The sequence below is a fragment of the Panthera onca genome, chromosome X, assembly GCF_046562875.1.
Source record: "Panthera onca isolate mPanOnc1 chromosome X, mPanOnc1 haplotype 2, whole genome shotgun sequence".
Lineage (NCBI taxonomy): Eukaryota > Metazoa > Chordata > Mammalia > Carnivora > Felidae > Panthera > Panthera onca.
The window spans coordinates 3033581-3049063 of NC_138357.1; positions in this window are offsets into that span (position 1 = coordinate 3033581).

Consider the following 15483-nt stretch of genomic DNA (forward strand, 5'->3'; position numbering starts at 1 on the left):
CAAACTTCCTATTTCTACATATTGCTTTGATTTGCATGGGCTTAGCTGCTTCAGTGGGTCCCCTTGTTTCTGTGGCTTCCAAGTTGGTCCAGTCAATGGGAGGCACTAACAGAAGATCAAAGACAGGGGTTTGAAAAGGGTTAGAACTGAGCATTTATCCCCCTGGCCTCCTCCCTGTAAGCTTGCTAAAAGTTTGTTATACTCCTCTACTGAAGATCACAGATATGTCTTGAAGCTTTCTCCATCTAGCTACCATCTTCCTCTGGGGTCTGGTAACTGCTATGTCCTCTTGCCCCTTCAGGCTCAAGGACAGTAAGGGTCCCACAGTAAACACCTCCAGGGAACCTGGTTGATGCCCTTAAATTATGACCACACTTCAGTAAATAGTCTTTTTATTAAACTCTATTCAAATTATCCAGCTTGAAAGAGTTGTACATTTCCTGTAGGACCTTACTAGTAAATGGAGTCATAAAAAATTAAAAGGTGGAGGCAAGAGATAAGGATTTGGAAGTTATCTGCAAATAGGAAGTATTTGAGTAGGAGTGGCCATTTTCAAAATCCAGCTTTAATGACCATAGCATTCTCTCTGAGATGCCTTCATGTTTTTCTACCAAGATTCATTGCCAGTAAAGGAAGGAACATGACTATTTCATGGTTCCTAACTCTGACATAATTTCAGTGGATCAACTGATGGTACTTGCCTCCACAACAGTGGTAATGTGAGATTAAGAGGGACCCTGATAGCAATGGGTGTTTCAACGCTCTTGATTCCATGGGATATCTCCAGATGATTTTCTCATGCCACTTTGCTCAGCTGTTCAGGAGTTTATGAGGATCCAGGACTGCTGAACAGTTATATACAGGTAAAGATCCTGCTTGACAATTGATCAATTGAGCAATGGGCTCCTTTGCACATGGCTTTCTGATTCTGGCCACTGATGAAGTTTTCTTCTGTGATGCCTCTGACTCTCCCCCTCTACCTCTACTCCCCCTCTCTGACTCTACCTATTTCCCTGTACTCCCTTCCTTCTTTTCTCCCCAGTCTGTGGAATCTGGGGCATGAGAAAAAAAGTAGGTTACAAATGCTTCCAAATCTTCTCTGCCTTACACCTGAACCTCTGGCTTTTGAAAAACTCAACAGCCAAGATTTAGACACCTTTTTTTCCCCTCTGGTTACATTCTGACAACTTTCTTAAAGCCATGGTGACTCATGTCTGGCATCTTGGCTGGGAGGGAGAGGGTCTTAGAAAAAATTTATTGAAGCATAGAAAAGGAAAATGCACAGGTTAATGTTTCAATACCTTATCTTGTCATGGCCACTTTATGTTGGCTATAGATGTCTTGAGCATTCAGGGCCATTTAGACTTAGAAGTTCCTCTTTTTCTGAACTGGCAGACTTTTTTGAATAAAATTGTGGGGGGCAAACAATATGAAGGAAAAAAAGGGGAGGACAAAGAATTTCTGGGCTTTTCATATGTGTAGGAGGGTTTCATTTGAAATTGAGGACACCATTTGGGAAGTTCTCAGTAATTCATCAGACAAGATGATTTGATCCAGAGATACCACTTTTCTAAGTCAATTTCACATTTTCACATTTTTATGTTCCTGGTTTCACATATAACTGGTCATTCTAGAGATATTGCAGTAGAGCTTATAGCTGGCTAGTCATGTTCACCTAATGTAATAGAAAAGATCAAGATGTTGTCCTGACAATGATGAGCTGGTTCATTAAGTCCCTTGGGATTTTTCTGAGAAAAGATGGGGAATTACACAGCAAAAACAGCATAGTGCTGGATGCACAGAGTCTGTGTCTCAGGAAGAATGTTGTGTTCCATTTATTGCCTTTGTGCACCCAGACCTGATTATAGATTCCTTGGAGGTTTTACTTTGTGAACCATCTGGTCTATCAAAAATGTTTGAATAATTCAGGGATAAGAGGAAACACTTGCCCATTTCTCACAGTAAATTGGTTGAGTATTGTAATCAATATGAAATATTTTTGTTTCAGTTTTTTATTATTTTTCTTTGTGCAATACCCTGGCTAATGATGTATAAGATTGTGTTAGAGGGGTGGGGATATGGATAGATTCAATAAATACATCAATTTCCTGTGAAATCGCTTATATTAAAAGTAGATGATTGAGTTGTTTGAGTCTTCTAGGAAGCAGATGCTGAGTTGGAGATGTAGGAGTACAAGAGGGAAACATCTGTGAAAAAGAAAAGGGGCATGAAACATGACTGGGGTGGAAGACCCTTAGATTTCAATGCATATCTTGAATGATTAGTCTCATCCAATCTAACAGAAACTCTGGAGCAAGGATTTCCTGTTAGAGGAATTATTTGTTGGGCATAAATGGCCAGGCTCTTGTTAATCAATGGCTAGGAACTACCAAGAAACTGTGTGGTCTCCTTTCAAAAAGTGAGATGGATAATGAATGTACTAATAGCTGGAGGCTGTCAGATAACTGCACTCTTTTTAGCTGAACTGCAAGTTCTTGCTTGAAGGGAGATTTGAACGGTACACCTCCATAGCTGCCACAATGATCTACTGAGTTTGGTAGTAGACATGTTTTGATGATTTTATTCTGTCTTTCATCTCACTTCACAAACATTTGACCCTGTGGCCATTGAATGTCATGAATAACATATATAAAAGCCTGAGACTTCAGATAAGTTGTGTGTTCTTTATGCAACCTTAGTATGAAAATGAGTCATTTGGAAGTGGAGAAAATGCATATAGAGTGGAGCATATAGAGTCATTTGGAAGTGGAGAAATGCTCTAAAGAATGACAGTGTCCAAGAGTCCTAAGAACCAAGGGAATGTAGCATTCTGAATATCTTTGGAAATAGCACTCCAAATTTTTGCATTGTGGCAGATCCAGAGGTGAAGACCTCTAAACAATCTTACCCATAGCCACTAAGAATACTTGTGCCATAAAATGGTGTCTGTCCTATAAACCTGCTGTTTACAGAACTGGCTGGAGCCTTAGGGACACTCAAGGCCAATACAGATAATTTCTTAAGTATTTAAACTCATAGTTGATATAAGTATTTTCATGGAGGCTTTTATCTTAACTATCTAATCCATGACACACTAAGGCTCTCCGCTGAGAAAAAAAAAATCTTCATAATAACCTGGTTCCTTGGAAGACCATTTCTCAACCTCTGAGAGGCTTTGCTTCTACTTATTTGGTTTCAGATATTACCATCCTCTGTGGTTACCAACAAAGACCCTTCTAGGGAAAATCCCCCTATGCCCATCCCCTACCCCTAACCTAACTAGTGTCAGTTAAGTTCCTCTAATTAGGGTATGGTAATTTGTGCAGGCTCATTCCTCACAGTCTAAGTGACTCCTAGCCTGGCATAGAAGAATTTGGTCAACTCATTCCATTTGGTGTATGAAGAGTAAGAGTAATGCTACGCTAATATTATTGATGATACCCATAATTTTTGAGCACTCATTGTTTTCCAAGTACTGTGTATGTATGTATATACATACGTATGTATATGCATACGTACGTATGTATGTATATGCATATATATGTATATAGATATGTATGTATGTACATATATATTGTGTATATATACATATATATGTATACATACATATGTATACACACATATGTATATATACACATATATACATATATATATATGTATACACATATACATATATATATATATATATACTGTGTGTATACATATATGTGTGTGTGTGTGTATATATATATATATATATATATACTGTGTATACAAATATACACACACACACACACATATATATATATATATATTGTCTATGTGTGTGTTTATATATATGTATATGGTATATACAATGATTGTCCTTATTTTACATATGAGAAACTGGAGACTTGAGATATTAAGTAACTTGTCCTAATTCATCTCAGTCTGTGAAAGGTGGAGCTGAGATTCAAACCCAGGCTCTTAATTACTACACTGACGCAGAGTCTGTAGGTCATCTCAGCCATATGAAGTAAATCTCCCTCTCAGAAGATTTAGGAAGTATTAACAGACAAGAAGCAAATAATTTATATGGGGGTCATTAGACCTAAAGCTCAATTCTTTTGGAGAAGGAAGATATTTCGACAGCCAAAGAAATGGAGATGGCAGCTACAGCCAGGCAAACTAGTCAGAGAATGGCATGGTAAAAGAGAACTGCTCATGAAGATGTCTGCCTTAACCCACAAGGGCATTCACTATAAGGCATGCTCTGGTAGTCAGTTATTTTACTTCCTGCCTTGGCCTAGAGAAGGTATCATGCCAAAGTATGGTCAGTATGGAAGAGGGGTACCTTCTTAGTATATTAGGAACCTAAGTATGCAAAAACCTATGGCAGAAACACAGTTCTAGCCAAGCCACAAATCAAGTCTCAAGGAGTTAAAAAGGATAAGGAGGAGCAAGCATGTGCTACAAATCCAAGATAGTTAGCAGTTAGTTAAGATCCAGAAACCAGAAAGTCAGAGCTTACAAGCAAGCAAAATTAACAAATAAGTTGGATGTTCATTAAAGATAGAAGCTTTCTGACCTCTGCTATTTCCATCCTGCCTTTTGAATCAGACCTCCTGAAGCCAGCTGGCTGGATTGTAGAAAACAAGAAACCTGCTGGTGATTCCCATGCTTGAGTACAGAGAGTTACTCTCATGCTTCAGGCATTGTGAAATTTCAGTGTGACTTGTAGTTCATGTTTTACATATGTCTACTACGATTTTAGTCATGTTGTATAGAAAAGGAAGCAAATACAATACTTATAAATTTTACATTAAGCAGAAATCAGTGATTACACCAATGTCAAAATGGGTCTTGATTTTCAGTGAATTAATTTTTCACAAGAAGGATTAAAAAAATGCAACTTTGGGTTTACCAAAATTGAATTAACAAGGTTAAGAATTTGAGTAATAGAGTTAGAAAGAAATATAAATTTTTGTGAGGAAGAAATTTTGTTTCAAAATATAATTTGAATTTAAATAGACCAGACAGAGGATCAGAGTTGGGGGCCATTGCAAGAGTTTTGAGAAAGTGCAGGTTAGGCACTATTAAACTTGGAGCAAGCATTTATTTATTTATTTATATATCTATTTATTTTCAATTGATATTTTTGTTTTTTTTAATCTTAAATATAATTTATTGTCAAATTGGTTTCCATACAACATCCAGTGCTCATCCCAACAAGTGCCCTCCTCCCTGTCCTTCACCCACTTTCCCCTCTCCCCCACTCCCCATCAACCCTCAGTTGGTTGTTAGTGTTTAAGAGTCTCTTGTGGTTTGCCTCCCTCCCTCTTTGTAACTTTTTTTCCCCTTCCCTTTCCCCATGGTCTTCTGTTAAGTTTCTCAGGATCCAATAAAAGTGAAAACATGGTATCTGTCTTTCTCTGTCTGATTTATTTCACTTAGCATAATACCCTCCAGTTCCATCCACGTTGCTGCAAGTGTCCAGATTTCATTCTTTCTCATTGCCAAGTAGTCTTCCATTGTATGTGTAAACCACATCTTCTTTATCCATTCATCAGTTGATGGACATTTAGGCTCTTTCCATAATTTGGCTATTGTTGAAAGTGCTGCTATAAACATTGGGGTACAAGTGCCCCTATATGCATCAGCACTTCTGTATCCCTTGGGTAAATTCCTAGCAGTGCTATATCTGGCTCATAGGGTAGATCTATTTTTCATTTTTTGAGGAACCTCCACACTGTTTTCCAGAGCGGCTGCACCAGTTTGCATTCCCACCAACAGTGCAAGAGGGTTCCCGTTTCTCCACATCCTTGCCAGCATCTATAGTCTCCTGATTTGTTCATTTTAGAGCAAGCATTTGGACTCAAATGAAAGAACAGGTTAGGCACTATACTCTCCTTCAAACTATACTCTCCTCAGAAAATGAAAGTGAATTTAGCTTCCCTACTTGTTCTTTCACTTGGACCTGACCATCACAACCATCAGAAAGTACAAAAATCAGTCCAAGAACATGGGCTTTGTCTTTTGGGAACCAAATGATGCTAAATAACAGATTCTGCTGACTTTTTACTGAATATCTTTTTCCTTCTCTCTTTCTTGTCTTTATCCCTAATCTCTTTGTCTCCAGCCTTCCCTTCTTCAGCCTTTGATTCTTGGTAATGAATCCCACAGTAGTTAATACATTCTGTTCCAAATTGCTTTTGGCTTCTTGGTAGTGATTGCTTTTAGCAGACATTTTTCTTTCCAAATATGTGTCATCAATAAATATTTTTAGAAGAAGAGTGGATTAAAGGTTGGGAAAACCTCAGTCCAACAGTGTTCTATTCTCCCTTTGCTCCATTTAAGAATTATTAGTACTTGTTAAATGCTGTGTTCTTCTTTTACTGAGTCTAGGCATGTCCTTGCCATCGCCACATTCTTCATCTTATTTCTTACTGCACCATAAATTATTTTGAGGGCAAAGTCTGTATCTTATTGATCTCTACTATTCCAAACCCCAAAGAAGCAGTAAATGCTTAACAAAGTATTGTTGAATGAATGTTATCTTACTTTGCTTCACCCCAGTTTTTAAAATTAATTAATTAATTAATTAATTAAATTTTACTTAAGTTCCAGTTCACTAACATACAATATAATATTTCTTTCAGGTGTACAATATACTGATTCAACACACTGTGCCCATCACAAGTGCATTCCTTAATCTCCATCACTTATTTAACTCATCCTTCCATCCACCTCCCCTCTGGTAACCATCAGTGTGTTCTCTATAGTTAAGCTGGCTTCTTAGTTTGCCTCTCTTTTTTCCTCTGTGATCATTTGCTTTGTTTTTTAAACTCCACATATGAGTGAAATCATATTGTATTTGTCTTTCTCTGACTGATTTATTTTGCTTAGCATTATATTCTCTAGCTCCATCCATGTTGTTGCAAATGGCAAGATTTCAAGATTTCATTATTTTTTATGGTTGAGTAATATTACATTATATATATATATATATGTATATATATATATGCACATGTGTATGTATGTATCACATCTTCCTTTATCCATGCGTCAGTTGATGGAAATTTTGGCTCTTTCCATAATTTGATTATGTTGATAATTCTGCTATAAATATTGAGGTGAATGTATCCCTTATCCCCTAGAAATAGTATTTTTGGATTCTTTTGGCAAATATCTAATAGTGCAATTAATGGATGATAGGGTACTTCTATTTGTAACTTTTTGAGGAACCTCCATACTGTTTTCCAGAGTGGCCACACCAGTTTTCATTCTTACCAACAGTGTAAGAGGGTTCCCCTTTGCAACATCCTCACCAACACCTGTTGTTTCTTGTGTTGTTAATTTTAGCCATTCTGACAGGTGTGAGGTGATATCTCATTGTAGTTTTGATTTGTATTTCCTTGATGATGAATGATGTTGAATATGTTTTCATGTGTCTGTTGGCCATCTGTATGTCTTCTTTGCAAAAGTGCCTATTCATGTCTTCTTCCCACTTTTTAACTGGATTATTTGTTTTTTGGGTATTTAGTTTCATAAGTTCTTTATATATTTTGGACACTAACCCTTTATTAGTAAGCCGGTAGGATACAAAATCAATGTATAGAAATCTGTTGCATTTTCATACACCAATAATGAAGCAACAGAAAAAGAAATCAATGAATGAATCCCGTTTACAATTGCACTAAAAGCCAATAGATATGTAGGAATAAACCTAACCAAACAGGTGAAAGACCTGTACTCTGAAAAGTATAAAACACTAATGAAAGAAATTGAAGATGACACAAGAAATGTAAAAGCACTCCATGATCATGGATTGGAAGAACAAATATTGTTAAAATAGCTATAGTACCCAAAGCAATCTACACATTTAATGCAATCCTTATCAGAAACCCAGGAGTATTTTTTTCACAGAGCTAGAACAAACCATCCTAGAATTTGTATGTAGCCACAAAAGACCCTGGATAGCCAAAGTAATCCTGAAAAAGAAAGCAAAGCTGGATGCATCACAATTCTGGACTTGAAGTTATATTATAAAGCTGTAGTGATGAAGACAGTATGGTACTGGCACAAAAAACAGACACATAGATCAATGGAACAGAATAGAAAACCCAGAAATGGATGCACAACTATATGGTAAGATAATCTTTGACCAAGCAGGAAAGAATATCCAATGGAAAAAAAAAAGTCTTTTCAAGAAATGGTACTGGGAAAACAGGACAGCAACATGCAGAAGAATGAAACTGGACCACTTTCTTACACCTTACACAAAAATAAATTTGAAATGGATGAAAGACTTATATGTGAGACTGGAAAGCATAAAAATCCTAGAGGAGAACACAGTCAGTGACCTTTTTGACAGGTGCAGCAACTTCTTACTAGATTGGTCTCCTGAGTTAAGGGGAACAAAAGCAAAAATAAACTATTGGGACTTCATCAAAATAAAAATCTTCTGCACTGTGAAGCAAACAATCAACAAAACTAAAAGGCAACCTACGGAATTGGAGAAGATGTGTGCACCACAGTATTTCTATCTTTAAAATACTCAAGTAGCCAACTCTTAATTAATTAATTAAGATGTTTAGTTTTTTATTTCTCCTGTGCCAGGGACTGTGCTCTAACAAAACCCATGGGCAAAAAAGGAAGTAAATAGGGAATCTATTGTATGGTAAGATAATTGCTGAAAGTATCTAGGAACAGAATCTAATTAGGTAAACAGTGTCAGGAATGTTTCTTGAAGGTAATACTTGATCTGAATTCTGAAAGATGTATAGAATTTGGTTAGTTAGGTGAAATAAGAGAGAGGTGAGTAGGGAGAGCAGCATGTGTAAAAGCACAAAAGCAGGACAGAATATAAAGGGTTTAGGAAATGGCATGACATTCAAGAAGACCAGAGAGTAGAGTATGGAATGGAAAGATGAGGCTTTAAAGGTAGGGGGATCACAACTCACCACATTATATAAAGTCTTTAGGGGATTAAACTTTATTATATGTGCAATGGAGAATGACATCAGTTTGTAAGTTATGACTCTGGTGGCCCTATGGAAGATGGACTAAAGAGAGTGAGACTGGCTGCACAGAACTGGGTAGGAGGCTATTGCAGGAGTTCAGGTGAAAAATTGTGACTTGAACAAAGGTAGAGGCAATGAATATGGAAATGAAGAATTTGGTTCAAGAGATACTTAGAATGTTGAACTAAAAATAATCACATATGAAAGGGCGACGGAGGTAAAAAGAGTCATGGATGACTCAAATATTATGGTGTCAACAACTGAGGTGTAAGCAGGAACAGTTACAGACAGAGAAAAGATGAAAAGATTTGACATGAATTTAAAGGATACATAGTACATCAGAGTCAAGATCATATTCTTTAGGAAGTTGGGTAGGAGAGATAGGAGAGTTTAAGGAGAACATGGCAGATAGAGTTTCATGTCATTAGCATAGAGGTGAAATTTGAAATTGTAATATATAAGATCAAGCAGGGAGTGAGAAAAGAAGGGAGCCTAGGAATGAGCCCTAATAAACACTAATTTTAAAAGCAGGTAGAGGGGCGCCTGGGTGGCGCAGTCGGTTAAGCGTCCGACTTCAGCCAGGTCACGATCTCGCGGTCCGTGAGTTCGAGCCCCGCGTCAGGCTCTGGGCTGATGGCTCGGAGCCTGGAGCCTGTTTCCGATTCTGTGTCTCCCTCTCTCTCTCTGCCCCTCCCCCGTTCATGCTCTGTCTCTCTCTGTCCCAAAAATAAATTAAAAACGTTGAAAAAAATAAAAAAATAAAAAATAAAAGCAGGTAGAAGAAGAGAACTTCTGAGGGAGACTGAGGTGGATCAGTCAGAGAAGCCCTCAGCTGTTAAAAACCAAGGATATAAGGTTTCTGGAATTGGAAAATGACCCCAAGGCCTCTTTCTGCTTTCTCTCTTTCCTTGCTGCTCTGGTTTTAGCTCCTGGTGATTAACTTTATTTTCTGGTGAGGTCAGTTACGCACTTATAGGGAAATTTGCTGTGATTTATCCAGCATTTTGCTTTGTGGAGCAAGAAAGTATTTCAGAATACCTAACCCACCATACTGTCAGGAGTATTCTACTGTATTACTTTTAAAATTAAAAACAGCTGCTTACAAACTTGATAAAAGGTATTCATGGAAAACCTATAGCCAGCATCATACTTAAAGTTGAAAGACTGTCTTCTTAAATTTTCTTTCATAAGCTTTCTATAGTTTGCAGTGAACAGATCATTTATTTACCTCTTTGATTAGGTTTATTCTTAGATTTTTTATGGTTTTTGGTGCAATTGTTAATGGGATTGATTCCTTGATTTATTTTACTGCTTCTTCATTACTGATGTATAGAAATGCAACTGATTTCTGTGCATTGATTTTATATCCTGAAACTTTGCTGAATTCATGTATCAGTTCTAGCAGTTTTTTGGTGGAGTCTTTCAGGGTTTCCATGTACAGTATCATGTCATCTGTAAAGAGTGAAAATTTTACTTCTTCCTTGCCAGTTTGCATGCCTTTTATTTCTTTTTGTTGTCTGATTGCTGAGGCTAGGACTTCCAGTACTACATTGAACAACAGTGGTAAGAATGGACATTCCTGTTGTGTTCCTGACCTTAGGGTGAAGCTTTCAGTTTTTCCCCATTGGGGATGATATTAGCTGTGGGTCTTACATACATGCCCTTTATTATGTCGAAGTATGTTCCTTATATCCCTAGTTTCTTGAGGGTTTTTATCAAGAAAGGATGCTGTATTTTGTCAAATGCTTTTTCTGCATCTATTGAGAGGATCATATAGTTCTTATCCTTTCTTTTATTAATGTGATATATCATGTTGATTGATTTGCAAATATTGAATCAGCCCTGCAATCCTTATCAAAATAGCACCGCCATTCTTCAGAGCTAGAACAAACAATTCTAAAATTTGTATGCCACCAGAAAAACCACTAATAGATGAAGTAATGTTGAAAAAGAAAACAAAAGCTGGATGCATCACAATTATGGACTTTAAGCTGTATTACAAAGCTATAATAATCAAGACAGTATGGTACTGGCACAAAAAAACAGACACACAGATCAATAGAACAGAGAATGAATCCAGAAAGTGACCCACAAATGTATGGCCAACTAATCTTCAACAAAGCAGGAAAGAATATCCAATGGAAAAAAGTCTCTTTATCAAATGGTGCTGGGAGAATTGGACAACAACATGCATAAGAATGAAACTGGATCACTTTATTACATCATATACAAAAATAAATTAAAAATGGATGAAAAACATAAATTTGAGACAAGAAACCATCACAATTCTAGAGGAGAACACAAGCAGCAACCTGTGACCTCAGCTGGAGCAACTTCTTACTAGACATGTCTCTGGACACAGGGAAAACAAATGCAAAAAGTGAAATATTGGAATTTCATCAAGATAAAAAGCTTCTTCACAGCAAAGGAAACAATCAACAAAACTAAAATGTAATTGATGGAATGGAAGAAGATATTTGCAAATGATTTATCAGATAAAGGGTTAGTATCCAAAATCTATAAAGAAGTTATCAAACTCAACACCCCAAAAAATAAATAATCCAATGAAGAAATGGGCAGAAGGCATGATGGTAAGAAGACATGAATAGATACTTTTCCAAAGAAGACATCCAGAAGGCTAATAGACACATGAAAAGATGCTCAACCTCACTCAAATACAGTGAGATACCACCTCACACCTGTCAGAATGGCTAAAATTAAGAATGCAGGAAACAACAAATGTTGGTGAGGTTGCAGAGAAAGGGGAGGTTTGTACTCTTGGTGGGAATGCAAACTGGTGCAGCCACTCCAGAAAGCAGTATGGGTTTTTCTCAAAAAATTAAAAATAGAACTACTCTACTACCCAGGAATTGCATTACTAGGTATTTATCCAAAGGATACAAAAATGCTGATTCGAAGGGGCACATCATCCCAATGTTTATAGCAGCACTATCAACAATAGTCAAATTATGTTAAACAGCATTGGTGAGAGTGATCATCCCTGTCATGTCCTGTCACAGGATATAAAATCAATGTACAGAAATCGGTTCCATTTCTATACACCAATAATGAAGCAACAGAAAGAGATATCAATGAATCGACCCCATTTACAATCACACCAAGAACCACAAAATGTTTAGGAATAAATCTAACCAAAGAGGTAAAAGGTCTGTATGCTGAAAACTATAGAAAGCATATGAAAGAAAATGAAGAAGACACAAAGAAATGGAAAAACATTCCATGCTCATGGATTGGAAGAACAAATATTGCTGAAATGTTGATACTACCCAAAGCAATCTACACATTCAATGAAATTCCAATCAAAATAGCACCAGCATTCTTCTCAGAGCTAGAACAAACAATCCTAAAATTTGTGTGGAACCACAAAAGACCCCGGATAGCCAAAGTAATGTTGAAAAAGAAAACCAAAGCTGGAGGCATCACAATCCTGGACTTTATCCTGTACCAAAAAGTTGTGATCATCAAGACAGTAAGGCATTGGCACAAAAACAGACACATATACCAATGGAATAGAATAGAGAACACAGAATTGGACCCATAAACGTATGGCCAACTTATCTTCAATGAAGCAGGAAAGAGTATCCAATGGATAAAAGACAGTCTCTTTAACAAATAGTGCTGGGAGAACTGGACAACAACATGAAGAAGAATAAAACTGGACCACTTTCTTACACCATACACAAAAATAAATTCAAAATGGATGAAAGACCTAAATGTGATACATGAAACCATCAAAATCCTAGAAGAAAAAACAGGCAACGACTTCTTTGACCTCGGCCACAGCAACTTCTTACTTGACATGTCTCCAAAGGCAAGGGAAATAAAAGCAAAAATGAACTATTGGGACCTTATTAAGACAAAAACTTCTTCACAGCAAAGGAAACGATCAACAAAACTAAAAGGCAACCTGTGGAATGGGAGAAAATATTTGCAAATGACATATCAGATAAAGGGTTATTATCCAAAATCTATAAAGAACTTATCAAACTCAACACCCAAAAAACAAATAATCATGTGAAGAAATGGGCAGAAGACATGAATAGATATTTTATTCAAAGAAGACATCCAGATGGCTAACAGATACATGAAAAGATGCTTAACATAGCTTATGATCAGGGAAATACAAATCAAAACTACATTGAGATACCACCACATAGAGTGGCTAAAATTAACAACTCAGGAAACAAGAGCTGTTGTTGAGGATATGGAGAAAGGGCAACCCTCTTGCATTGTTGGTGGGAATGTAAACTGGTGCAGCTACTCTGGAAATCTGTGTGGAGATTCCTCAAAAACTTAAAGATTTAATTACTCTACCATCCAGCAATAGCACTGCTGGAAATTTATTCAAAAGATACAGAAGTGCTGATTCATAGGGCACATGTACCACAATGTTTATATCAGTGCTATCAACAATAGATAACTAATGGAAAGAGCCCAAATGTCCATGAATTGATGAGTGGATAAAGAAGATGTGGTATATATACACAATGGAATACTACTCGGAAATGAAAAAGAATGAAATTTTATCATTTGCAACAATGTGGATGGAACTGGAGGGTATTATGCTAAGTGAAATAAGTCAGTCAGAGAAAGACAAATATCATATGTTTTCACTCATATGTGGAAGTTGAGAAACTTCACAGAAGACCATGGAGGAAAGGAAAGAAAAATACATATAGTTACAAACAGAGAGAGAGGCAAACTGTAAGAGACTTTTAAATACAGGGAACAAACTGAGGGTGGAAGGAAGCGGGGGGTCGGGTGGGGAAATGGGTGATGGGCATTGAAGGGGCATTTGCTGGGATGAGCACTGGGTATTTTATGTGAGTGATGAATCACGGGAATCTACTCCCACAACCAAGAGCACACCCTATACACTGTATGTTAGCTAACATAACAATAAAATATATTAAACAATAAATAAATAAAATTTATGGAAATGGCTAAAAAAACAATGTCAAATTATTTGAAAGAGCCCAAATGTCCATTAAGTGGTGAATAGATAAAGAAGATGTGTAATGTGGGTATAAGCTATAGCATCTTTTATTTTGCAATGATAATATCAGAAATCTAAGTGAAAACTGGTTTAAATGTTGTAGATAAAATGACTAGAGATGCATAAATTGGATGACTTCTTTTTCTGAACACGATATTAAAATATGACTCCTTCTTACTCTTAGAAGCTGATTCTCATTTGGTCTATATTAATCATCCCAATTTTAGGGCTGACATCATAACCATTCTGCTCTGAGTATTATAATGGCTTTTGGCTAAAAGCAATACAATCTTGATGTGATCAGAATATCAGGAAAATGTTCTAATAAAGGAAGTGGTCAAACAGCAAAGCTGTCAGAGGACTCATTGATAGAGTCCCTTCCTGTTCTAACTTTTGAGGATTCTATTACCTCTTATACTACATAGGATATTAACATGGAATCTGATCACCACTTGAAAATGCAGGCAAATTTTTGAAATTTCTGGAGAAAAGGTCAAACTTTTTGTCACTTTTCTCCCTCCCATTATAAGCTATTCCCAAGTCATATTCTCTATTCCAAATCTAAGTTATTCATGAATTTGTCCTTTTATGAATGTAAGGAGAGGGTGGGAGAGAGAGAAAGAAAGAGAGTGAGAGAACTAGAGAGCAAGAAGGCAAGAGAGAGAGAGAGAAAGGAGTTGTGTGGGCTTCCTATTTGAAGACACAGCTGTGGCATTTGAAATCAACAGGCCTGGGTCTAGTTTTGATTCTGTCAGGTACTGTGTGTGTGACTTTAGTCAGGTGCCCTTCCCAAATCTTGGCCTGTTTTGTTATCCCTTAAAATTAAGAGTTTGAATTAGATGTTTGCTAAGAGCCTTCCTTTCCAGTTCTAATTTTTTGGGGGTCCTATGTTCTAAGGAAGGATTTAACCTTGATTCTACTTCCAGTTCCCCAGGTCTTTGGTGTTTTTCTCTTCTCTGCCAAGGGTCTGCATCAGAGTGATACATCTGTCGAGTTATATCAGCTTCTAGACTCACTTAGTACCATTGCTCTGTATGACAAAGACAAGGCTTTAACAATGACAAGGACTGCTTGCTGCCTTTCCCACTGAGGTTATCTGAGGTGTAGTCTATCCATCACATTCTCTGACAGAGGGTAAAACTTGGATCCTTTGATGGCTTGCCCCACAGCCATATCCCAACTCCCTGTACTTGATCAATTCACCATTTAGCAAGTTGTGGTCACTATTGTCATAAGACATCAAGTCAATAACAAAGTTCAGGTTCCCACAGTGTTTGCTTAGAAATCACCTATTCTATAACCCTTTCCACCATAACCTCATTGATTTCCAGATATGTGTGAGGATAAGGAGAGGGAAGGAACTTGCACAAAGTCACACATAGAATTTACAGGTTCTGACTCCATATTCAGTGCTATTTCCACAGCACTTTGTTGTCAATCATATTGCCAGGCACAATAACTTATTTTATCTGGTTATTCATTCAT